Consider the following 27,205-nt stretch of genomic DNA (forward strand, 5'->3'; position numbering starts at 1 on the left):
ACAGCAGTGCAGAGACTCTCCAACTATATCGGAAAGGGAATGTGGACTGAGGAGGGAAGCGTGCTTAGGCCGTCCGTGCAGTCTTGCAAAGCCACTTTGTCAGGGCAGTGTAGCAGTTAGTAAACCTGCCTAATATACAGGAGGGCTGTGTTCAAATCCAGGCCATGGCACAAATTTTCTTGCAACGCTTCAGTCTGCATATATAAATCATAGACGTTTGAGACATGAGGTGGTCTCTGGAGCCATGTAGTTTCATTTCAACTACTGCCTCTCAGTTGCTGCTTATGACAGGGTGCATTCTCCTGCTGACAGAAACGGTCACCGTCCTCTACCGTATGCACTACACAGTGACATAAAATGAATTCTGTATTTAGCATTTTATTGAGTGCAAGGGAACACACAAAAACCACGAAACACACTCCTTTACCGTAACACCACCTCCTCTTTACAATTGGCACTACACCTGCTGGCACATAAAGTTCTCCAGGCATTCACCAGATCCACACCCTTCGATCGGATTCCCACAGGGCATAGCGTGACTCATCAGTGCAAATCATTGGTTTCAAGTCATCCACTGGCCCGTGGCGTCGCGTTTTACACAACCTCAAGCATTGCTTAGCATTGACTACCGAAGTATAAGGCTTATGAGGAGCTATTCACCCATAGGTCACCATTATTTTCAACTCCGTGAGCACAGCGTGTGAGCTGAACTGCTGGTAGCACTTTAGAACTCACGAGTGCTTCCGTCTGCTTGTTTCGTACTAGTTTGTACGAATCACCTGTCGCAGTGATCGACGGTTCCTGTCCGTTAGTACACGAGATCTGCATGGGTCTTGGTCCATTGTTCCTTGGCTTTTGCACTTCACTGTTACATCAAAAGTCGTCTTGGAAAGCTTTAGAAGCGATGAAATGTCCCTGATGGATTTGTTACGTGGGTGACACCCGGTGACTAGCCCACTTTACAAGTCACTGAGCTTCCCTGCTACTGCTTCTCTCCTCACAACACAATCATCCCAGCCTTCTTTCATACTTGCCGGACCATCTCTCGTGACATTAGTGCTCAATCCCGCGTTAGACTTCCGAGACTTTTTATCAGATAGTGTAGTGAGGGGGGTGGATGGGGAGTGTGAGGGAGGAGGGAGTTGAAAGTGGGTTCATATACAATGCAGGTTTTCGCGGCCGGTATCTGCGATATTGGCCATTTTTGATTTATGGACATAGGGCCGCGGTCCAAGGCATAATTCTGTGCCTAACGTTTCGTCCCCCACTGCTCGATACTTCATCAGAGGTATTAACGGCACAGAAAACTCAGCAAGCCCAATTGTTTACGTGTCTGTGCAATTGTCGTTTCGTGACGTCATCACACCGCTGCCTAACAATAAGTACAAAAACAATTTCAACAGAAAATGGAGAAGGATTTGAATTAGACAAGCTGTGTGCCCTAGCGGTAAATGAAACAAACAACGCCAACTCTTCCCCTCTACGAGCTCCATAACACACATCGGTGCGGCTCCTCCATTCTAGGCAGTGGCTGATGACGTCACGAACCGACCGTTGCGTGGGTACATATAAACAGTTAAGCTTGCTTGGAGTCTGTAACAGATTTCTGACTCGTTGAGGCCCCTGAAGAAGTCTCCAGCAGTGGAAGACGACAGGTTGTTGTTGTTGTTGTCTTCAGTCCTGAGACTGGTTTGATGCAGCTCTCCATGCTACCCCATCCTTTGCAAGTTTCTTCATCTCCCAGTACCTACTGCAACCTACATCCTTCTGAATCTGCTTAGTGTATTCATCTCTTGGTCTCCCTCTACAATTTTTACCCTCCACGCTGCCCTCCAATGCTAAATTTGTGATCCCTTGATGCCTTAGAACATGTCCTACTAACCGGTCCCTTCTTCTTGTCAAGTTGTGCCACAAACTCCTCTTCTCCCCAAATCTATTCAATACCTCCTCATTAGTTATGTGATCTACCCATCTAATCTTCAGCATTCTTCTGTAGCACCACATTTCAAAAGCTTCTATTCTCTTCTTGTCCAAACTATTTATCGTCCATGTTTCACTTCCATACATGGCTACACTCCATACAAATACTTTCAGCAACGACTTCCTGACACTTAAATCTATACTCGATGTTGACAAATTTCTCTTCTTCAGAAACGCTTTCCTTGCCATTGCCAGTCTACATTTTATATCCTCTCTACTTCGACCATCATCAGTTATTTTGCTTCCCAAATAGCAAAACTCATTTACTACTTTAAGCGTCTCATTTCCTAATCTAATTCCCTCACCGTTCAACTGCTCTTCCAAGTCCTTTGCTGTCTCTGACAGAATTACAATGTCATCGGCGAACCTCAAAGTTTTTATTTCTTCTCCCTGGACTTTAATACTCACTCCGAATTTTTCTTTTGTTTCCTTTACTGCTTGCTGAATATACAGATTGAATAACATCGGGGACAGGCTGCAACCCTGTGTCACCCCCTTCCCAACCGCTGGTTCCCTTTCATGTCCCTCGACTCTTAACTGCCATCTGGTTTCTGTACAAATTGTAAATAGCCTTTCGCTCCCTGCATTTTACCCGTGCCACCTTCAGAATTTGAAAGAGAGTATTCCAGTCAACATTGTCAAAAGCTTTCTCCAAGTCTACAAATGCTAGAAATGTAGGTTTGCCTTTCCTTAATCTATTTTCTAGGATAAGTCGTAGGGTCAGAGAATTAAGCATTGGACTATGGCCTTATGTCCACAAACCGAATATCAGAAATATGGATTCAGATAGCCGACTAGCCGCATGTGGTTTGATTTCCAAGTATTTTCCTGTTGGAATGGCAATCAGTACGATCGCAGTTGGTATGCCCATCCAGTGTTCGTTATTTAGATCCTACATAATTTCCCTACATCACTAACTGGATATTTGGCTTTCTCTTAGCACGGTTTTCCATTTCATCCGCAAATTTGAGGGCTTCATTGACGCAGTGACGTTAGGCTTCTGGTCCCTTCTGTGAAGGTAACTCGACTGAGAACAATGTTCCACACTCGATTTGAGTGTACTACGCCAGCAGCTACACAATGAGGACTTGTCAGTATTCGGGGATGTAACAGGAGAGACCATTCGAAGGAAAAATGTCTAGTAAACATGAGTTCTAAAAAGCGTTCCTTTAGAGCTATGAGTACCTTTTTATCTTCACTGCTGGGGAACACATCTCATTCTATTAAATATTTGCTTATAGCTCTCCAATGCTAATTAGACGTTTTTTTCGTTTTTAGGTCCATACCAGAGCCTCCCAAAATATGGAACGTATAAAGGCTGCAGCAGAAGAAAGCTGTTTCATACTCATAGTATCGATGACGAGGTGCTCATAGCTAATAAGATAGGCATTTTAGAGCCCTCTTTTAATAGAAAGGCACATCCTAAATATGTGTAAGACCTGACGTGGTCAAACATGTCGAATAGAGATCTTAATCTTCGGTTTAAAATATTTTGTCTAGGTCGTAAACTTGGCGATGATATGTCGTGCTTCGATTGGGCTACCAATGATCGTGAGATCTAAAATAAACAAAAAAATGTTGATCATAAAATGTTCTGTCTACTTACAGCAAGTGAAGCCCTAGAGACAGCGAGACCGCTCGCGCGGCCCTTCTGTTCTCGTCCACAACACCTAGGCCACTGAGGACAACTGGACTGATCGTACCTGAGCGAAGCGACCCCTGCTGTCTCGAACCACCTCATCGGTGACGCAGCCATCCCTCTCTGTCCTTTCTGTACTTCGCATTTTATCTGTTAAATTATTCGTTATTGACTGATGCACAATGCACCAGTGCAACATATCCTTTTGTACCTTGCATTTTATTTCTTAAATTACAGTAAGACGGCGACAATCCAGCACTCGATCGACATCCACATACATACGCCCCAAGCCACCATTTGGTGCGTGACGGAGGGTACTCCGTACCACTACTATTCACTCTCGGTAATTTGCCAATACTGACAGTCCGGCATGCAGTAACTCGACGCGTTTGGCAGTACAGTCGGACGTCATAGAGAAAAACTGAAACTGTGCGGCGCGTCGCTGCGTCAGTAACAATTTTCTGCCTCACTGAGCGATTATGATCTCGCCAATATAAGCCAGTAGCATTGTAAGTTTTGAACTAGTATCAACGATTCTTCCTTCACCAGATCTAAAATTTCAGTAAGTACGTTTTCATCAATGTTGTGCATTTTTATTTAGTAGTTCTTTAATAAAGTCATATATTTTTTTCTGCTCTCTCCCGTCGTGTTGAGAAAATAAGTTACTTGTTTTTGTATGTTAAAGTATAGTATTTGTTTATACCCCTTTTATTAAGGCAGCTTTTTCAAAATTACCTTAATAATTCGGCATATTTCATATTCTGGCACTGACGGATCCCTTAGCATGTCGTACTATCAAGGTACTTCGTAATTTAGTGATGTCCATCCTTCCATTATCAATCCGTAGCCTGTTCATTAGAGTAACTTTCTCATTTTCTCATATCTTCTCCCCACATTTTACGATTATTAGTTATGGAACGCTTTCAGTACTCTAAGTTAGGTTGTCAACATTCTTTTACTTGTCTTCTTTGCTTTAGTACGATAAATTTACGTAACTGAACCATGAAGCCCTGTAGCTTATGTGCGTTTGCCTCTACCTTAAATAGCAGCATCATAGAACACACAGTAGTTTCAATAACTCAGCAACTGATTGTACAATATGGGAAGAGCTAGACACGGGAACGATATTTTTATGGTTTCTGTCACTTTCTTTTTATAATGTACATATTGCAAGTGGATAGAACTTTTTGTGTTGTTAGGTATCGCTGAATGACCGAGTTATTAGCCGCTCTGTGGGCTACCTAAAAAGTCTTACACTTGGAGATTACTGACCGTGATCTCCGTCATCAACACGCAGTACAGTCGGCCGCAAACGTAAGCAGAGTAGAATTTAGACCGCCCGGGGGGCAAGGCCATGTTCTTTATTTTTACTAGAGCAGAACTGACTCATGGTTATAGGGGTCGCCAATCTCTCCTTGTGCTGACAGATTCATACTCAATCTCCTAGACGGAACAGCGTTAGTGTCTTCATTCTTTTCAAAATAAGAAAAGAAAACAACCATCAACGGACAAAGTAAAACAAAGCGTAATACCAAAAGCATTTGGTAACAGCTACCGCACAATTTTTTTCTTCACATTGGGAGTGTCGTAAATGTGGTAATTCGGGCCCAACCTTTAGCTGTATCGTCCGCAAACATAGCTCAGAACATCTCCCACGCAAAACTGCCACCTTAGAGTTCCCATGAAACTGATTTTCGCAGTGACGGTTTGTCGCAAATCGAAATAGTCACACATACCCTAAACATGGAAACATTGACGATAAATAGTATGGACAGGAATAGAATAGAAGCTTTCGAAATGTGGTGTTACAGAAGAGTGCTGAAAATTAGATGGGTAGATCACATACCTAATGAGGAGGTATTGAATAGAATTGGAGAGAAGAGAAGTTTGTGGCACAACTTGAATACAAGAAGGGATCGGTTGGTAGGACATGTTCTGAGGCATCAAGGTATCACCAATTTAGTATTGGAGGGCAGCGTGGAGGGTACAAATCGTAGAGGGAGACCAAGATATGAATACATTAAACAGATGCAGAAGGATGTAGGTTGCAGTAGGTACAGGGAGATGAAGAAGCTTGCACAGGATAGAGTAGCATGGAGAGCTGCATCAAACCAGTCTCAAGACTGAAGACCACAACAACAACAATAACAACAACTCCCTAAACTCGGTATCCCTTGAAAAGATCCGTACTTGCACATTGTCGAATCTGGAATGTCCCATGCGTTGAACATCCACGCTCCTATCGCTGTAAAATGTGCTGATTATACGGCACAGTCGAGATCTCAATTACTTGTATACTGCCCAAGCTTTCCGTGTTATCAGCTTCGGCCAGTGGCCTCCGACAGCCTGCGTTGTATAACTGCGACTTTGATTGTATATTGTCATAATGTGCTGTTACGTCCGTATGCTTTTAAGTGATCAGTGACCAAATACCAAAATACCACGTGTTTTACTCATGTTGCTCACCTGCTGTCGTCTGTCATACCAATGGCCAATGCTACGCTTGATGACGTCACTGTCACATGTCACGTCGAACTATTCTATTCGTCTCTCTCCAGCGTAGCAGCGATTAATGTGTCTGATGAATACATATTATTTATGCCGATGAATCCGGGAAGCAAGCAAGTTAATTCGAGTTTAACACACGAGGACGTGCTGAAAAGTAATGCCTCTGAATTTTTAATGGTATTCTCAATATCGGTTAAGGTATTACATATCACGCATATTGTTCGGTCGACTTTCGCACTTCTCTGTAACAAGTTACAACCCTCTATGGCTAGAGGAATCCGAATTGCAGCGTGCAAGAGGGCAGAGTGAAATGTTACAATGTCGATGCATGAGATACGGCGTTTTGTAATCGAGTTTCTTACTGCAGAAAGCAAGCTCTCAATTGAAATCCACAGAAGAATGTGTACGGTGATAACTGTATCTACAACAGAAACGTACGACGATGGGTTCTCCGTGCTCGTAATGAAGAAAACGGTGTGCTAACCTCAACATGTGTGACTAAGATCGGAGTGGACGACCGCGTACGGCAACCAACGACACTAGTCGGCATCGGGTTCATGAACTCATCAGAGAAAGTCGGCGGATCACACAGACACAGCCCTCAAGTAAGTGTGGCTTATCACGAGAGCATTTAGAGGCCATCATTGCAGAAATGCGTACAGAAAATTGTGTGCACTGTGGGTGCCTCTAGTATTCACTCCTGGAACAGAGGAGACTGGACGTTTGTTAACAAATTCTTTTGCGTTTTGAGAGTGAGGGTTACGGGTTCCTTAACATCACTGTGACGGGTGACGAAAGCTGGTTTCACCATTTTGACCCCGACAACAAGAGAGCATCAATGGAGACTGGACATTTGTCAACAAATTCTTTTGCGTTTTGAGAGTGAGGGTGACGGGTTCCTTATCAACTCCGTGACGGGTGACGAAAGCTGGGTTGACCATTTTGACCCCGACAACAAGAGAGCATCAATGGAACTCCGTCACGAGTGATCAACGACCCCAAAATGTTTAAGATCATGTCATCAGGGGGCAAAGTCATGCTCAAAGTTTTCTGGGATTTTCAGGGTGTGGTGCACTTGGAATTCATGCCTAAAGGCACCAACATAAACTCTACAAGGCCTCAGAAAACTGAAAGCATGAATTCGAAGAGCACATGGAGGACCCTCTCGTTCAGAACGACAATGCCAGACCACACACGAGCGCTGCGACATCTGCAACAATCCGACGTCTTTTGTTCAGTGTCATCGATCATCTTCCATACGCTTCGGGTGTGGCGCAATCCGATTTTCGTCTGTTTCCAAAGCTCAAAGAACGCCTTCGAGGATTTCAGTTTAATAGTGATGAAGCGGTGGAAGCAGAGGTGAGGTTGTGGCTCCGTCAACAAAGTGAAACATTCTATAGATACAGTATCAACAAGCTCGTGTCTCCTTGGAACAAATGTGCTCGTCACCAGGGTGACTGTTTTGAGAAATAATAAGTAAACATAAAGAATAAAGTTTGTTTTATTTAGAAAGTTTTAAGAGTTTCCACATAAAAATGCAGAGGCTTTTCTTTTGAGCATGCTCTCGAATATTCCTTAGATATTTCCCGTGAAGAATACGCAGAGCGTTTGGTTTTACTTTTGCCTTCAACGATAGTATTTCAAATGTTCAAATGTGATGAAATCTTGGGACTTAACTGCTAAGGTCATCAGTCCCTAAGCTTACACACTACTTAGCCTAAATTATCCTTAGGACAAAAACACACACTCATGCCCGAGGGAGGACTCGAACCTCCGCCGGGACCAGCCGCACAGTCCATGACTGCAACGCCTAAGACCGCTCGGCTAATCCCCCGCGGAGATAGTATTTCAGCTGGAAGAAAGAACCACTTTATTCGAAGAGTGCATCAGCATATATCTGCAATGGAAACCACATGGCAAGTTTCTCCGTCGGTATCAGACGTTTAAAGTCCTGACTTGTAAGTACAATCCAAAATTTATAATAGCTCGTCCCTGGACTGGGGCTACACCAACGTACCTTTCTGCAGCCGCTAGCCATCTAGTTGCACCAGTAGTATAGAATCCTCTGATAAAGCCTCGTGAAGTGGCAAATGCCGTTTTTCACCGTGTAATAATGTCACAACGAATTATAGACTGATGTAGACAAGATATCCGTATGCTATGAAGAGTGGTAATTAACACTATACAATAAAAATATGAGGTCTTTCGCACAAATACTCAAAAATTTCCGTTAAATTACGATTACGAGCAGTTTGTCGCGGAACCACCACACAAAAAATTTTGTCGGTAAAGCGGACCAAAGAGTGCTTTTAGTACTGGCACAACAGAAGACGCAACTGATCTTCTATGCTACGCTTGTCCGTGCTCTTCTGGGCTGCTGCTGCGCTCTATGGGATTCTTACTAGACATGATTGACGGGTGATATCGAAACAGTTCGAAGAAAGGCATCTCGTTTTTGATCATCGAGAAATAGGAGACAGAGAATCGCAAATATTATATCAGAAGCGAGTTCGAATGGCAATCATGAAAGCCGGCCGAGGTGGCCGAGCGGTTCTAGGCAGGTTCGAATCCTGCCTCGAGCATGGACGTGTGTGATGTCCTTAGGGTAGTTAGCTTTAAGTAGTTATAAGTTCTAGGGGACTACTGACCTCAGAAGTTAAGTCCCATAGTGCTCAGAGCCATTTGAACCATTTGAGCAATCACGAAAACAAAAGCGGCTTTCGTCACACCTAGATCTTTACAGGAAATAACACTTACTATTTCCTCTCGATATGAAAATGTTTTGTACACTCACACGTAGGTAGGGAGGAATGACCATCGTGATAGAATGTGATAAATCAGAGCCCGCGTGGAACAAATTAGTTGCTCTTTTCTCTACGTGCTTTTCACAGTGGAACCCTAGAGCAATAAACTAAAAGTGGTTGTGTGACCGCCTACTCTGAATTGCAGAGTTATCGTGTAGATGGAAGTGTAGAGCATCTGCCTCGTTCATGGTATGATCATTCTAAATATGCTGTCAGGTTAAATATGTTGTGGACAACTGATTCGCAGCTACGTCTCTCACCACGTATCATCCACCAGAACTGGTGCTCGCTTCGCTTTAAAGCTTTCTTAACCTCTCAGTTATACTCGTAATTCATGATCTTCCTGTCCTGACACTAACATACAAGCTCTTTAGCTGTGGCGGCCGTTTGAGAGATCGAGGTATTAAGCACTACTTCCCTCGCCATCCGACAAATCCCGTAGTTTCCTCACCCCACTCGAACTCTAACTACGTACTGACTCCAGTCCAGCCGGAATGCCTTACGGGATTACGAGGTGACGCATGAAGGTCAAATAACCTGTTGCGAGCTGCACACATCACTCTGTGGACTTCCCCTACCGCAGTACACAGTTACTAGTGGCGGTTAGTATATTTTCTACTACAACTTTGAAACTCAGTGGTATCATAAAGTGTTGTCTAATGAATTACCTATTTCTTATGTAACAATAGCACTGAATCCATCCCACTAACAAGAAAAAGAAACGGACACTTAAATTACACCTGCAAAACAAATTACATGCCATTGAGGCTTATTATGGCACTGTAAAAACGATCGGAAAGACACGGCAGTGAGGCGGGATACGTGACCAGATTGTGCGATGCTCCCGTCGCCTTTAACGTAACTCCCAAGAGCGACGCCGGCTAGTAATCGGCTAAGTAGCTGTCAGTCCCTCTGTGTCCTGCGGTAAGGTCAACAGCGAACAATAGCGTCCACAGATAAATCGATTTTTGACGCAACGCGAGCACATTCACTGGCGCGCCGCTGAAGAGACAGACACTATGAAGCTTCGCGACGAATTCGAATTGCCGGGAGGTGTGTTTCACTATTACACTGTAAGACGAATAACTGAATAATTTGACCTGCGATTCTGAATAAAATCAGTAGACATCGGTCGCATTGTTAGCCTTCAGATTCATTAAACTTGTCGAATGCAACACTGATACAAACAGTATTCAGCATTTCTCAGTGCACAACGATTACGTTTAACTGCTTCAATTCATATATCCGACGCGAATTTTCGTGCGCCTTGTGCCAACGATGTATATGGGGGAAGAATCTATAAGTTTTTATTTGCTGCAAGCGCTAGTCGAGTAATCATTGTAAAGGTTCCGTTTTGGTTCAACAAAAATCTACGTTAGGGTACCCAGGATGTCCTTTCTGAAAGTATTTGTCTGGAGTGTAGCCATGTATGGAAGTGAAACATGGACGATAAATAGTTTAGATAAGAAGAGAATAGAAGCTTTCGAAATGTGGTGCTACAGAAGAATGCTGAAGATTAGATGGGTAGATCACGTGACTAATGAGGAGATACTGAACAGAATTGGGGAGAAGAGGAATTTGTGGCACAATTTGACTAGAAGAAGGGATCGGTTGGTATGACACATTCTGAGACATCAAGGGATCACCAATTTAGTATTGGAGGGCAGCGTGGAGGGTAAAAATCGTAGAGGGAGACTAAGAGATGAATACACTAATCAGATTCAGAAGGCTGTAGGTTACAGTAGGTACTCGAAGATGAAGAAGCTTGTACAGGACAGAGTAGCATTGAAAGCTGCATCAAATCATCTCTGGACTGAAAACCACAACAACAACCACAACAGGGTACCCAGTGCGAAATATCAGTGATGTATTCAGAATCTTAATTACTGTTCGTCACCTCCACTTTTGGGTTAAAGGATTTTGAAAAAAAAAAGCGAAAAGTACATTTCGGAACTTAAATACTGTTTGCCTGAAACAGTGTTCAAAGTTTATCATAATGCAGATTCAGTTCAGTGTCATTAAAAAGATATTAATACAATTTTAACTTAAAGCATTCTTTTCATTCATTTACTAACATTTCAGAAAGTTTCTCTTCAGAGTTTAAGCGTACATCTTGTCATAACAGTACTGTCACGCCGTGCATTGTTGCGCGGAGAGCCAGCTACATTTTTGGAAAGATAGGAAAATTCTCATTTGGTAAGCAGCACAAAATAAATGATCAGGCAATCAGCCGAGCAATGATGTGTTTCAGGTGCACGCAGTTCATCATTAAAGGAGTTCAGAAGTTCATATGTACAGAGCAGACTTGAGTTTTCCGTTGCAGGAAAAAATCCATTGTAGGTCCTAAGCGAACTTACCGAGATGAGGTTAGGAACAGTATTCATTTGCAAACTTTTAACATGATTCAGTAGCTGCAGTTTCTATCAGGGCTTAGTTTCAAGACTTGAGGCACCTGATATGTAGTGACTGTTCGGTGAGGAAGCCATTCTGTATATTATTGATAGCCGTTCTTTATATTCAATTTCATTTACACAGAGATTTACACAGACATCGTAATTAATTTTGCACAGTTAACGTACGCATTCAGAAGTACAGTAGCAAACGCATTCTGGATCATAATACGTGGGCGACACTGTAATCAGGATTTAGAAAACTTGATTTTACGTTACTAGCAATACATTAAGACACTGTTTGTTTTGTAGAAACATGAAAATAAAAGTTTTATTACTGCTAAAGTGCATGATGGTGACGCGTTTGGCGTGGATTGCGCACAGGTTGGTGTCTTCGAAGAGGCCGACGAGGGAGGCCTCGCTGGCCTCCTGCAGGACCATGACTGCGGAGCTCTGGAAGCGCAGGTCGGTCTTGAAGTCCTGGGCGATCTCGCGCACAAGGCGCTGGAATCGCAGCTTGCGGATGAGCAGCTCTGTGCTCTTCTGGTAGCGCCTGAGTCTCGCAGGGCGACGGTGCCCGGCCTGTAGCGGTGGGGCTTCTTGACGCCGCCGGTGGCGGGCGCTCTCTTCCTCGCCGCCTTGGTGGCCAGCTGTCTGCGCGGCGCCTTTCCGCCGGTGGACTTGCGGGCCGTTTGCTTTGTGCGGGCCATAGCTGCTTTGAGAGCGGAGCGGAGCGGCGTGGATGCGTGCGCGACGGCGTCCGGTGCTGCCTTGACAACGGAAGCATTTTGCTCATCTTTTCCGGATCACAGCTGAAGAGCGTGATATGAAACTGCCCGAAGATGTGGAAACATGGATTGCCTAAGAGGAAAGTTCACTTACGATTACTAATACACAGGATGAATGTAGTTTTCCTTCGTCTCCGTACGAGGACACTGAGGTTATGACAGACCACACCTCACACCTCGAGGACGTGAAAATCGTTGTCCACTTTTACCGCCATCGCTTTCCTAGACTGCAAATGTTGAAGACGAAGCCTGTTGGTGGATAGACGCACTTGGCTATCATGGAATACCTGAGTTTTCATCCATCAAGGAGTGCTCCCAAGTAGGAGACTCATGATCTACTTAAAAATGTTCCCGTGATTCTCTGGAGCGAATCCAATTCCTCTCCAGACATTGTGAGAGCTACGTCGCAGAAAACTTGTTTTCGTAATTTCGTAATTTTTGGAGGTAAGCTTTCAAAAATATGCAATAATTTTTTAAAATCTGTGCTAACGGTTAAAACTATGCAAGTCGTTAAGTAAATTACCCATTCAAATACCCTTCATACGGCGATAGGATCGTAAAGCCGCAGAAGCGATTTCTTCATTCTGATAGTAGAGCTTCACTTAAGAGTGCCGTTTCTGGTAAAGTCAAGTTACCGGGACTGCTGGCGCATTTGACTCTCTTTCTCACTACAGCTCATTGTATACGCGATTCTCATGCGGTGTCACTGACTTGTTGCTGTCCAGTGCCATCTGTTGGCTGGTTTTTGCACTCGTTTTTGGTTTCAATAAAGCTCCATGTCATTTAAGGCATGTGTGCCAAGTTTTACCTCTATATCTAAATTTTCCGTGACTTACTGCATTTTCAAATGTTAAAGGACATTTGAGTCACCCTGTACTACAATTACTCATTAACCAGAGTTTAACCATTTTCATTGACGACCAGTTTGCATAAAGAAGGGATTCAACAAATGACAATGGGAATCCGATCGTCGCTTGAGCATACGAGGGCGTGCTATAAAGTAGTGCACCCGAATTCTTTATTCTGTTCTCAATATCGGTTGAAGTATTTCAGGTCATGCATATTAGTCGGCCAACTTTCCCAATTCACTGATGCAAGTTGCAAGCCTCTTCCGCTTAGGGGGCTCCGAATTGTAGCCTGTAACATGGCGTTGTTTAATGTAATAATGTCGGCGGTACGTGAGAAGCAGTGTATTGTAATCGGGTTTTAAATTCGAAGAGTTCGTTCATGTGTGGAGCACCCTTTCCTAGAGCATGACAATGCCAGACCACACACGATATCTGCAACGATCCCACAGTGGATTCACAGTCATCGATCATCTTCCATATAATCCCAACATGGACCCATTCCATTTTCATATATTTCCAAAACTTCGAGGTGATGAAGCAGTGAAAGCAGAAGTGAGATTGAAACTCCGTCAACGAAGTCAGACGCTCAACAGTGAGGGTATCGACAAAACTGGTCTATCGTCTGGAGACAAGTGTTCGTCGTCAAGATGACGTATCTTGATAAGTACGTAGACATGAAGAATAAAGAAGCAAAACATTAATAAAGTTTGTTTTCCTTAAGGAGCTTTAAGAGTTTCGGTATACAAAATTTGGAGGCGTTACTTTTGAGCACGCCCTCATAGGAACACAGTCCAGGAGTGGTCATTTCGCTTCTGATGTCTCTTTTAGCCTCTTCGAATGCAGCCGGTTGCCCGCTGGTGTAGCGAAGTGTTGCCGTCCGATCAGGGGCAGGCGAGCCTCGCCGGAAAACGTCAAACTCAAAGCAACTGCAGTTCCAGGGGGTGAAGGCAGGTAACACTGCAATTAATAAGAAGACGGTGAAGAAGAGGTACCGCTAGCACGCAATCACAATAAGTCATTCTAACGAATCTAATATTGGGGAGGTACGTGGAAGATTTCCTAAATAGGTACATCATATTTGTTGAAAACTGTAAAGCTGCGCGGGGTGACCGGGCGGTTAGAGGCACCATGTTACGGACTGTGAGGCTCTTCCCACCGGAGGTTCGAGTGCTCCCTCGGGCAGGGGTGTGTGTGTTGTTCTTAGCATAAGTTAGTTTAAGTAGTGTGTAAGTCTAGGGGCCGATGACCTAAGCAGTTTGGTTCCTCAGGAATTCACACACATTTGAACGTGTGGACATTTTGAAACCTGTGATGACATTACTAACAGTGACCATTCATTATCGTTCTAGCGTTTCAGAGTTGACGCGCAAGCACAACGAACTGTTGACTTTTGGGTACGTTCGACATATTGAGAACATCTGGATGCGAGGGTACTAGGAGAAGATGTAGAAAATAAAAACTGTAGGAGAAGACAGAGATGTGAATATATGAAACATATAAATGAGAACATATTGTGCAAGTGCTGTTCTGAGCTGAAGAGATTGACGTAGGATTGGAACTCCTTGGGGGTCGCATCAAACCAACCAGAAGACTAACCAAAATAAAAACAAATTACAATCTTACTACAGAACAATACTAGACCTCAAGTGAAAGACTTCCGACACAGCCTCTACGTCTACATACACAGTCCGCAAGTCACCATACAATGCGTGGCGGAGGGCACTTTGCACTACTGCTAGTCATTCCCTTCCCTGTTCCAGATGGAACGAGGGAAAAACGACTGTGTATATGCTATCTTGTCTTCATGGTTCTTACGCGTGGTATACACTGGTGGCAGTGGAATCGTTCTGCAATCCATTGCAAATGTTAGTTCTCTAAACTTTTCCAATAGTTTTTCACGAAAAGAACGCCTTCTTCTTCTCTTCTTGGATTCCATTTGGATTCACGGAGCGTTTACGTAGTACTCGCGTGTTCATCGAGTGCACAAGTAACAAATTTAACAACGTGCCTCTCAATCTCGTACTTCGATCTCTCTCTTTAATCCAATCTGTTGCAGAGCCCAAGCAGTCGAGCAGTACTCAACAATAGGTACCACAACGGTTCTGTAGGCGGTCTTCTTTATAGATGAGCTACAGTTTACTAGAATTCTCATAGACCGCCTTTCCTGCAACCGCACTTAGATGTTCGTTTCACTTTATGTCGTCCAGTAATGTCACGACTAGATATTTAATCGAGGTTATTGTATCAAGCAGGACACTGCTTATATTGTCTTCCACAGATCGAATACTCGACCTATTTGTTATAAACAAAGTGACGCTCAATTTACAGACTACCACAGAAACATGCACTGCGTGTCGTAGGGGTAGGATAGTTTTAGTGCAAAACACATGCTATTCTTGTTTTTCAATGTTTTAAGTGCAATTCGCGCTAGTACATTATTATCGTCTAAGTAATTATCGTATTTTAAAAATGGCACATGATCCATGTAAACTGCACCAAAGGAACAATCAGAGAAGAACAGTGTGAATTATCAGGTCACGCTAATTCATTATAGTGTTATTGTAATTATTGATCATATAGGTTGTAAATTTGCAATTTATTATTTTAGATGGTAGTTTTCAACGTAAAATTATGGTCGATGTACAATGTGATAGGTGAACTAGCGTACAACTAGCTATGTTGTTATCATACTTCTAATTTAATTAATTAAATACTGGTTGGATGTCCTGTCATATACTACTCATGCATCCGAGAAATGTATTCAGTATCACGTGAAGTAGTGGAACAGCGATTCAAGTAGACTGAAAGGAGAGTTCTATCTGGTTCGCGGTCAGAGGCTGATGTATGGTGTTACGAGTGAAGCTCGCTAGATTCGAATTTAGATCATTTTACAGTCACAGTTGCTTTTGAGGTTAATACAATGGTGATGTACACTCCTGGAAATGGAAAAAAGAACACATGGACACCGGTGTGTCAGACCCACCATACTTGCTCCGGACACTGCGAGAGGGCTGTACAAGCAATGATCACACGCACGGCACAGCGGACACACCAGGAACCGCGGTGTTGGCCGTCGAATGGCGCTAGCTGCGCAGCATTTGTGCACCGCCGCCGTCAGTGTCAGCCAGTTTGCCGTGGCTATCGGAGCTCCATCGCAGTCTTTAACACTGGTAGCATGCCGCGACAGCGTGGACGTGAACCGTATGTGCAGTTGACGGACTTTGAGCGAGGGCGTATAGTGGGCATGCGGGAGGCCGGGTGGACGTACCGCCGAATTGCTCAACACGTGGGGCGTGATGTCTCCACAGTACATCGATGTCGTCGCCAGTGGTCGGCGGAAGGTGCACGTGCCCGTCGACCTGGGACCGGACCGCAGCGACGCACGGATGCACGCCAAGACCGTAGGATCCTACGCAGTGCCGTAGGGGACCGCACCGCCACTTCCCAGCACATTAGGGACACTGTTGCTCCTGGGGTATCGGCGAGGACCATTCGCAACCGTCTCCATGAAGCTGGGCTACGGTCCCGCACACCGTTAGGCCGTCTTCCACTCACGCCCCAACATCGTGCAGCCCGCCTCCAGTGGTGTCGTGACAGGCGTGAATGGAGGGACGAATGGAGACGTGTCGTCTTCAGCGATGAGAGTCGCTTCTGCCTCGGTGCCAATGATGGTCGTATGCGTGTTTGACGCCGTGCAGGTGAGCGCCACAGTCAGGACTGCATACGACCGAGGCACACAGGGCCAACACCCGGCATCATGGTGTGGGGAGCGATCTCCTACACTGGCCGTACACCTCTGGTGATCGTCGAGGGGACACTGAATAGTGCACGGTACATCCAAACCGTCATCGAACCCATCGTTCTACCATTCCTAGACCGGCAAGGGAACTTGCTGTTCCAACAGGACAATGCACGTCCGCATGTATCCCGTGTCACCCAACGTGCTCTAGAAGGTGTAAGTCAACTACCCTGGCCAGCAAGATCTCCGGATCTGTCCCCCATTGAGCATGTTTGGGACTGGCTGAAGCGTCGTCTTACGCGGTCTGCACGTCCAGCACGAACGCTGGTCCAACTGAGGCGCCAGGTGGAAATGGCATGGCAAGCCGTTCCACAGGACTACATCCAGCATCTCTACGATCGACTCCATGGGAGAATAGCAGCCTGCATTGCTGCGAAAGGTGGATATACACTGTACTAGTGCCGACATTGTGAATGCTCTGTTGCCTGTGTCTATGAGCCTGTGGTTCTGTCAGTGTGATCATGTGATGTATCCGACCCCAGGAATGTGTCAATAAAGTTTCCCCTTCCTGGGACAATGAATTCACGGTGTTCTTATTTCAATTTCCAGGAGTGTATATTTCCTTGTTTTCTTTTATGAGCAGATGAGGACTTTTAGGCTGTCTCTTACATCAGATGAAAGTTTTACATATACAGTGCTTCTGTCATAACATATATTGCCCAAAAAAAGAAAATGAAGTAGTCACAAGACTTGGTCGGGTGTCAATCTAATTTTGTAGACGTACACGTTTTCGAAGCGTATGTAAACGATTGGAATTAAAATTCTCTGTGACAGCCTGAATGGCCACCAGAGTGTTTCCAGGCCTGATAAGGAATACAAGGGTCAATAGACGGCACCAACTAATAGCTGTGGGAAGTGAGGAAGGTCTGGTAGGGAAAATGAGTTCTTAGTTATAGCGCGTAAAGAGTGCTTGCGGAACAAGGCGTCGCTGGTTTAGTAGGTGCACCATTAGTTACCTCCTAAAGCTAGATATGCTACTTAATTCTCTGATATAGTGAGGGTGATTATTTCAGAGTCGGGTTCCTGCAACTGAAAAGAACTTAGAGAAGGCAGCTCAGTCATGGAGACGCTCCTGAGGAAGATCGTATTTCGTTGTTCGGACAAGAGCGTTTAGGTTGAGGAGAAGATTTTATATTTCGAAGAGAATGAAAGAGATGGTGGAAATCTCTGAGAATCTCTGTACATAGCCAAGATAACTATGTATATGATGATGACATTTAATACAAAAGTCAAACGTCACACATACATCGTATGCAAGCAGTCGTCACCAATTTCAAGCAACATTAGCTTACCTGAGGATGATGTTGCAGTATAACATCATTTCAGTTAACAACTGAGTGTACAAACGATTGTACAAATACGTTTTTCATTTTAAAAGGAAAAAGCTTCAATATTTTGGCTGGGGATAAAAGAATGGTAATGTTTTCGTGATAATTGTTGCTCTGCGCACAGTCAAGCTCACGATTCCATCTCTTATTATTCTTAGAGTCTTTGACGAGACAGAGAAATTTGTACTTGCCGTATTAAAGATTGGAGAGCGCGGGGATTCACGAAATTTCCTTCTAATGAGCTGGAATGACGCTTGGGATTAAAGCTGTGTTCTACACCCATTTTGATAATGGGTATCTCGATAATTGTCCTGCAGCTGACCGGTTTTGCACTTACTTATAATTATAGTCCTTTTTTGTTGAGACTGTGTCAGATTAACTTTGATGCGAATAGAAGTTAATGTTGTGTGAAGGTTGATGATACTCACTGATGGGAGATTAAAAATTATCTGACAGTAATTCAGTGATTTATTGATGTTACGAAGATTATTTCTATCAAAGAGTGTACACTGTGTGTATACACAGTACATTTGTGAGAGATAGTGATGATTTTATAAGGGTTTGATAATATTTTTACCTGAAGGAAGAAGTGATTTTTGCAACTCCCTCTTTGTCGTCCGGTGGAACTTAACTGACAGCAGTTCAATTTGAACCAACTACAATTAACGTCACCCATGCTATTCTGTTTACAAATCTTCTCCCTCGTGTTGGTGACAAGAGAACATGCAGCAGTAGCTTTTAAATTAATTTTTTATTCTGTGACTTGCGTACTGAAGCAAATTGAAATTCGTAGGAAAAAAATGTAAATGAATTGTAGGACTTCTTTGCCGACTGAGATGAATGTGAAAAGGTTATAAAACAATGCCAGTTTAAAATTCGAATTTACATTCCACAAAAAAAAATATAAAAAACAATACCGTAGAACTGCAGCTAAAAATCTCTACGGGCATTACGCTAACACTACGAACTGTTTTTCAGTGAAGTGATTTACAATACATCACTTGCAAGAAAGTAACCTACTTTACATAATTTTAGCCACTACAAATTTATTATTTTATACTTAGTGACATACACTATGTGATCAAAAGTATTCGGACACCCCCACACACATAAGTTTTCATTTTAGGTTCATTGTGCTGCCACCTACTGCCAGGAACTCCGTATCAGCGACCTCAGTAGTCATTAGACATCGTGGGACAGCAGAATGAGGCGCTGCGCGGAAATCATGTGGGCAGGTGATTGGGTTTCACTTGTGTCATACGTCTGTCCGCGAGATTTCCACAGTCCTAAACATCGTAGGTCCACTGTTTCCGATGTGACAGTGAAGTGGAAACGTGAAGGGACACGAACAACACAAAAGTGTACTGGCCGATCTCGTCCGTTGACTGACAGAGAACGCCGACAGCTGAAGAGGGTCGTAATGTATAATAGGCAGACATCTATCCAGACCATCACACAGGAATTCCAAACTACATCAGAATCCACTGCAAGTACTATGAGGGTTAAGTGGGAGGTGAGGAAACTTGGATTTCAAGGTCGAGCGGCTGCTCATAAGCCACACATCACGACGGTAAATGCCAAACGACGCCTGGCTTATTGTAAAAAGCGTAAACATTGACGATTGAATAGCGGAAAAATGTTCTGTGGAGTGATGAATCACAGTAGACAATGTGGCGATCCGATGGCAGGGTGTGGGTATAGCGAATGCACAGTGAACGTCATCTGCCAGCGTGTGTAGTGCCAACAGTAAAATTCGGAGGCGGTGGTGTTACGGTGTGATCGTGTTTATCATGGAGGGGGCTCACACTCCTTATTGTTTTGCCTGACACTATCACAGCACAGGCCTACATTGTTGTTTTAACCACCTTCTTGCTTCCCACTGATGAAGCAATGGGATGGCGATTTCATCTTTCAACACGATGTTCATAATGTACGGCCTGTGGCGGAGTGGTTACACGACAGTAACATCCCTGTAATGGACTGGCCTGCACAGAGTCCTGACCTGAATCCTGCAGCACCTTTGGGATGTTTTGGAACGCTGGCTTCGTGCCAGGCCTCACCGACTGACATCGATATACTCCTCGGTCCAGATCTCCGTGAAGAATGGGCTGCCATTCCCCAAGAAGCCTTCCAACACCTGATTGAAAGTAAGCCTGCGAGACTGGAAGCTGTCATCAAGACTAGCTGTGGGCCAACACGGTATTGAATTCCAGCATTACCGATGGAGGGCGCCACAAACTTTTTTCAGCCAGGTGTGCGGATAGTTTTGATCACATAGCGTATTGCTCGGGTGTGTGGTCGAGCCTATGACGGAGAGCAGGCCAAATATTTTACTTTCACACCACATATTGCCCCAGCGGTCACTTCATAAAGCTGTGTAAAGAAGAGGCGCTAGTGTCTTACGTGGAAGCAAATTAGTGCAAGAGAGGTGAAGCAATCAGAATCTAAGGAGCAGTATAGTAAGGTCAAATAAGGAATATCTCATAAAAAGAAGATGCGAAATAAATTTCTGAGAACGTACCATAGGGCGTTATACTTTGTGGAGGCAAATAAACTGACTGTTGTGAAAACGGGAGACGAGGTTATCTGCAGAACCAGCGAGGAAAAGAGTTTTTGCGAAAAAAAAGGCTAGGATGAGGGAGGGGATGGCAGGACATATATATTTAGACACTAGGGAATATCTCACATGATACTAGACGAAACGGTCGAGGATGAGAATTTAAATGTTCTAATGTGTGTGAATTCCTAAGAGACAAAACTACTGAGGTCATCGGTCCATGAACTTACAGACTACTTAAACTAACTTATGCTAAGAACAACACACGCACACCCATGCCCGAGGGAGGACTGGAACCTCCGGCGGGAGGGGCCCCGCAATCCGTAACATGGCGCCTCAAACCTGGCGGCAACTCCGCGCGGCGATAAGAATTCTAGCGACAGACAGAGACTAGAAAATGTAGAACAAATAACTGAGGATCATGATTGTAGGAGTAATCTGCCATCGAGCGTACAGAACGCGCAATGGTAACCTTCGGTCTGGTACACCGAAGATAAATAGCTCGCTCACTTTTCGTGAAATTGTAGCTGAACGTTGGATCGAGTAATATGTTTTCAATCCATTGTGCTGTAGATTCAAACTTACCATTCTCTCCTGCATGATAAATTATTTACTGTGTTGCAAGAAACAGTGCACTGAGAATATGTAATTTCTTTAGTCTGTTCTATGCTCAGATATGACGTATGTAGAAAAAAGGAACCATGAACCTTGCCGTTGGTGGGGAGGCTTGCGTGCCTCAGCGATACAGATGGCCGTACCGTAGGTGCAACCACAACGTAGGGGTATCTATTGAGAGGCCAGACAAACATGTGGTTCCTGAAGAGGGGCAGCAGCCTTTTCAGTAGTTGCAGGGGCAACAGTCTGGATAATTGACTGAACTGGCCTTGCAACATTAACCAAAACGGCCTTGCTGTGCTGGTATTGCGAACGGCTGAAAGCAGGGGAAACTACAGCCGTAATTTTTCCCGAGGACATGCAGCTTTACTGTATGATTAAATGATGATGGCGTCCTCTTGGGTAAAATATTCCGGAGGTAAAATAGTCCCCCATTCGGATCTCCGGGCGGGGACTACTCAGGAGGACGTCGTTATCAGGAGAAAGAAAACTGGCGTTCTACGGATCGGAGGGTGGAATGTCAGATTCCTTAATCGGGCAGATAGGTTACAAAATTTAAAAAGAGAAATGGATAGGTTAAAGTTAGATATAGTGGGAATTAGTGAAGTTTGATGGCAGAAGGAACAAGACTTTTGGTCAGGTGAATACAGGGTTATAAATACAAAATCAAATAGAGGTAATGCAGGAATAGGTTTAATAGTGAATAAAAAATAGGAGTGCGGGTAAGCTACTACAGACAGCATAGTGAACGCATTATTGTGGCCAAGATAGACACAAAGCCCATGCCTACTACAGTAGTACAAGTTTATATGCCAACTAGCTCTGCATATGATGAAGAAATTGATGAAATGTATGATGAGGTAAAAGAAATGATTCAGGTAGTGAAGGGAGACGAAAATTTAATAGTAATGGGTGACTGGAATTCGTCAGTAGGAAAAGGGAGAGAAGGAAACATAGTAAGTGATTATGGATTGGGGCTAAGAAATAGACGAGGAAGCCGTCTGGTAGAATTTTGCACAGAGCACTTAATCATAACTAACACTTGGTTCAAGAATCATAAAAGAAGGTTGTATACATGGAAGAATCCTGGAGATACTAAAAGGTATCAGATAGATTATGTAATGGTAAGACAGAGATTTAGGAATCAGGTTTTAAATTGTAGGCGCAGATGTGGACTCTGACCACAATCTATTGGTTATAACCTGTAGGTTAAAACTGAAGAAACTGCAAAAAGTTGGGAATTTAAGGACTGGGATCTGAATAAGCTGAAAGAACCAGAGGCTGCACAGAGTTTCAAGGAGAGCATAAGGGAACAATTGATAGGAATGGGGGAAAAAAACACAGTAGAAGAAGAATGGGTAGCTTAGAGGGATGAATCAGTGAAGGCAGCAGAGGATAAAGTAGGTAAAAAGACGAGGGCTGCTAGAAACCCTTGGGTAACAGAAGAAATATTGAATTTAATTGGTGAAAGGAGAAAATATAAAAATGCAGTAAATGAAGCAGGCAAAAAGGAATACAAACGTCTCAAAAATGAGATCGACAGGAAGTGCAAAATGGATAAGCAGGGATGGCTAGTGGACAAATGTAAGGATGTAGAAGCTTATCTCACTAGGGGTAAGATAGATACTGCCTACAGGAAAATTAAAGAGACCTTTGGAGAGAAGGGAACAACGTGTATGGATATCAAGAGCTCAGATGGCAACTCAGTTCTAAGCAAAGAAGGGAAAGCAGAAAGGTGGAAGGAGTATATAGAAGGTTTGTACAAGGGCGATGTACTCGAGGCAATATTATGGAAATGGAAGAGGATCTAGATGAAGACGAAATGGGAGATAAGATACTGCGTGAAGAGTTTGACAGAGCACTGAAAGACCTGAGTCGAAACAAGGCGCCCGGAGTAGACAGCATTCCATTAGAACTACTGACGGCCTTGGGAGAGCCAGTCATGACAAAACTCTACCAGCTGGTGAGCAAGATGTATAATACAGGTGAAATACCCTCAGAATTCAAGAAGAATATAATAATTCCAATCCCACAGAAAGCAGGTGTTGACAGATGTGAAAATTACCGAACTATCAGCTTAATAAACCACTGCTCCAAAATACTAACGCGATTTCTTTACAGACGAATGGAAAACTGGGGAAGATCAGTTTGGATTCCATAGAAATGTTGGAACACGTGAGGCAATACTGACCCTATGACTTATCTTAGAAAATAGATTAAGGAAGGGCAAACCTACGTTTCTAGCATTTGTAGACTTAGAGAAAACTTTTGATAATGTTGACTGGAAAATTCTCTTTCAAATTCTGAATGTGGCAGGGGTAAAATACAGGGAGCGAAAGGCTATTTACAATTTGTATAGAAACCCGATGGCAGTAATAAGAGTCGAGGGGCATGAAAGGGAACAGTGGTTGGGAAAGGAGTGAGACAGGGTTGTAGTCTCTCCCCAATGTATATTGAGCAAGCAGTAAAGGAAACAAAAGAAAAATTCGGAGTAGGTATTAAAATTCAAGGAGAAGAAGTAAAAACATTGAGGTTCGCCGATGACATTGTAATTCTGTCAGAGACGGCAAAGGACTTGGAAGAGCAGTTGAACGGAATGGATAGTATCTTGAAAGGAGGATATAAGATGAACATCAACAAAAGCAAAACGAGGATAATGGAATGTAGTCAAATTAGGAGGGAATTAGATTAGGAAATGAGGCACTTAAAGTAGTAAAGGAGATTTGCTATTTAGGAAGTAAAATAACTGATGATGGTCGAAGTAGAGAGGATATAAAATGTAGACTGGCAATGGCCAGGAAAGCGTTTCTGAAGAAGAGAAATTTGTTAACATCGAATATAGATTTATGTATCAGGAAGTCGTTGCTGAAAGTATTTGTTTGGAGTGTAGCCATGTATGGAAGTGAAACATGGACGATAACTAGTTTGGACAAGAAGAGAATATAAGCTTTCGAAATGTGGTGCTACAGAAGAATGCTGAAGATAAGGTGGATAGATCACGTAACTAATGAGGAGGTATTGAATAGGATTGGTGAGAAGAGGAGTTTGTGGCACAACTTGACTAGAAGAAGGGATCGGTTAGTAGGACATGTTTTGAGGCATCAAGGGATCACAAATTTAGCATTGGAGGGCAGCGTGGAGGGTAAAAATCGTAGAGGGAGACCAAGAGATGAATACACTAAGCAGATTCAGAAGGATGTAGGTTGCAGTAGGTACTGGGAGATGAAGCAGCTTGCACAGGATAGAGTAGCATGGAGAGCTGCATCAAACCAGTCTCAGGACTGAAGACAACAACAACAACAGAAAAAAGGTTGGCGTTTAAAACTGCTTCCAGACATCTCGAAGTGGATAAATACAGGCCCTGTACTGTTTCCAAGGGAATATTATACCATACTTCCTGTAAAAAAATGGCAAGTTCAAGCAAGGACGACAGAGGTGCATAGTGATCACTCATCCTTCTCTTCAAAGTGAAACACAAAAGTGAAACGCTATTGAGGTGTAGTGACTGTAGTGGCCAGAGGAGACGCTGCACTTCATTCGCACGCTCACAAAGCCTATCCCGGACTATGTAACCTATGTGGACAGGGCCAGTGTCGTTCTGGACCGCAGTATCACTACTGGGAGAGAACATTGTACCAGCCGGCCTGAGTGGCCGTGCGGTTCTAGGCGCTACAGTCTGGAGCCGAGCGACCGCTACGGTCGCAGGTTCGAATCCTGCCTCGGGCATGGATGTGTGTGATGTCCTTAGGTTCGTTAGCTATAACTAGTTCTAAGTTCTAGGTGACTGATGACCTCAGAAGTTAAGTGCCATAGTGCTCAGATCCATTTGAACATTGTACCATGGGATAGACCTGATCAGACAAAATAGTCACATAATCCTTGGCGGTAATGCGCTCTTGCAGAGGAACCCGGGGACCCGTGGAATACCACGACATGGCTGCCCAAATCATCACCGAATCCTCGCCATTTTCTACTCCTGGTACGTAAGCTCGGCCAGAAATTGAAAACAGACTCATCCGATCAAATGATTTTCTTCCGTAGCTCCATAGTCCAGGTTTTATGGCTTCGGCACTGTGTTTCCCTGTTACGGGCATTTGCATCGCTGGTGAGTGGTTTTGGAATTTCAGTTTGCATTGCAGTTCCCTTTGTGTTGTTCTGGGTTTGCGACTGTGTTATTCAGTCCTGGAGTTATTACACAGCTGTTGTCCTCATATTTAACGTCTATTCTTCAGTAACAGTCTCTCGCGATCACTCAACATACACTTCCCTCTGCGTTGTGACGTAGTGGCTGACGTTTTTCCGCTTTCCCCAAATGCCGTATAAATCTTGGATGGGGTGTCTATTGAAACACGAAACTCTTCGGCCGCTTTGGTTTGTGAAGCACCTACAATAGGAGCATCAACAATTTGCCCACGTTCGAATTCACTTAAGTTCGATATAATGCACTCACACCTATACAGAACACTGTTTCGACCACGAAAGACATTTGCAACATTTTGAGGACATTACACAGATCCTGTTCGTGGTGAAATACAGCTGTGCAACTTGCAGATTTGGCAGGCGTCTGTACCTATTTTCAAGCACGCATTTTTCGTGGGGTTTCTATATTTTTGTCAAAAACCTGTAGAACTCAAAACGTTATTCTTAATGGGATGAAATAGAGAGATGTAAAGGTATTTTTAAGTGTATCCCAATGGAGTATTTAGGGCCGTTAAAGCTCGCTCTACTTAGCTTCTGTGCAAGGGTTCGTTAGTCTTGTCCAAGCGGTTAGTATGGAGCAGGATTGTGGTCGATAAACGGATTGAAAGCCTCCCTGTATTTAAAAGGGTTTATGTGTAAAGTGGCATTGAGTTTAGTGCACATCTGTCCAGCGGATTCATTTGAGTATTTCAGTACCTTGTGGCGGATGGGTGGGGATGATGAGGTCGTTAATGGGTAGTAGTAGTCATAGACAACGTTTACTGTAGGAGGAAAGCAATGTTATTTGCAGTTACAATTTCCGTATTTTGTAGGTCATCCAATTCAGACTACTGTAATATTGAATCAGTTTGGGAAAGGTGTTTTAGGTCTGAGTTTATACAGCTGTTTTTTATACATTCGTTTCCTACTCCAACCTATTATATTCGTAGACTTTGGTGTTTTCTCATCCTATGTCCAGCGAACAGAGTGTCTCTATTTCTCGGAGAATACGTATCATACAAAAATATGAAGGGCTGATGTGAATACATACACGTGTAAGTGCGTGTAATCGAGTGTATTTCCACACATATTATAAAAATCTATATTTGTTTGTATGTATTTATCTTCCACACCTTCTCCTAAATCATTGGACCAACCTCAATCAAGCTTGGTACACACATCACTAACTGTTTTGAATGAATTGCTGCTCGGCAAGAACAACCACTCAATCGAAGGGATGGGGGTGAAACATAGCATAGCCCACGACATGCGAATCTACAGACTTTACACGCAATTTCAAACCTTTATGAAACTTCTTGCACCTAAGAACCCCAACAAAATGATAAAAGGAAAAAGTTTATCGCTTACCACATTTTCGCTGTGGATGGAGTAAAACTGCCGCATCAGGCATTACATTTTAATTTATTAGTTATTTGCTACCAGCTGTATTAATGACACATTTTCTGGACAGTGTCCACGTATACCACTGATTGTTCTTGCAAAATTATATCATTGTACGATACATAGTTCAGGATATATGACGTCGTAAACACTCAGACGCGTGAAAAACAACCGCATCATGCATGGCGTTTTAATTTATTACTTCTTTGCCACGAACTCTTTTCGCACCACATTTTGCAAACTGTTTCATCATATTCTTCTGAATATACCTACAAAATTATATCATCATAGGACATATAATTCCAGAAATTTGATGTCATTCACATTGAGGTGCATGAAAACGAAACTGCAGAGCGAAATTTAATAGAG

The sequence above is a fragment of the Schistocerca gregaria genome, chromosome 7 (genome assembly GCF_023897955.1).
Source record: "Schistocerca gregaria isolate iqSchGreg1 chromosome 7, iqSchGreg1.2, whole genome shotgun sequence".
NCBI classification, from domain to species: Eukaryota; Metazoa; Arthropoda; class Insecta; order Orthoptera; family Acrididae; genus Schistocerca; species Schistocerca gregaria.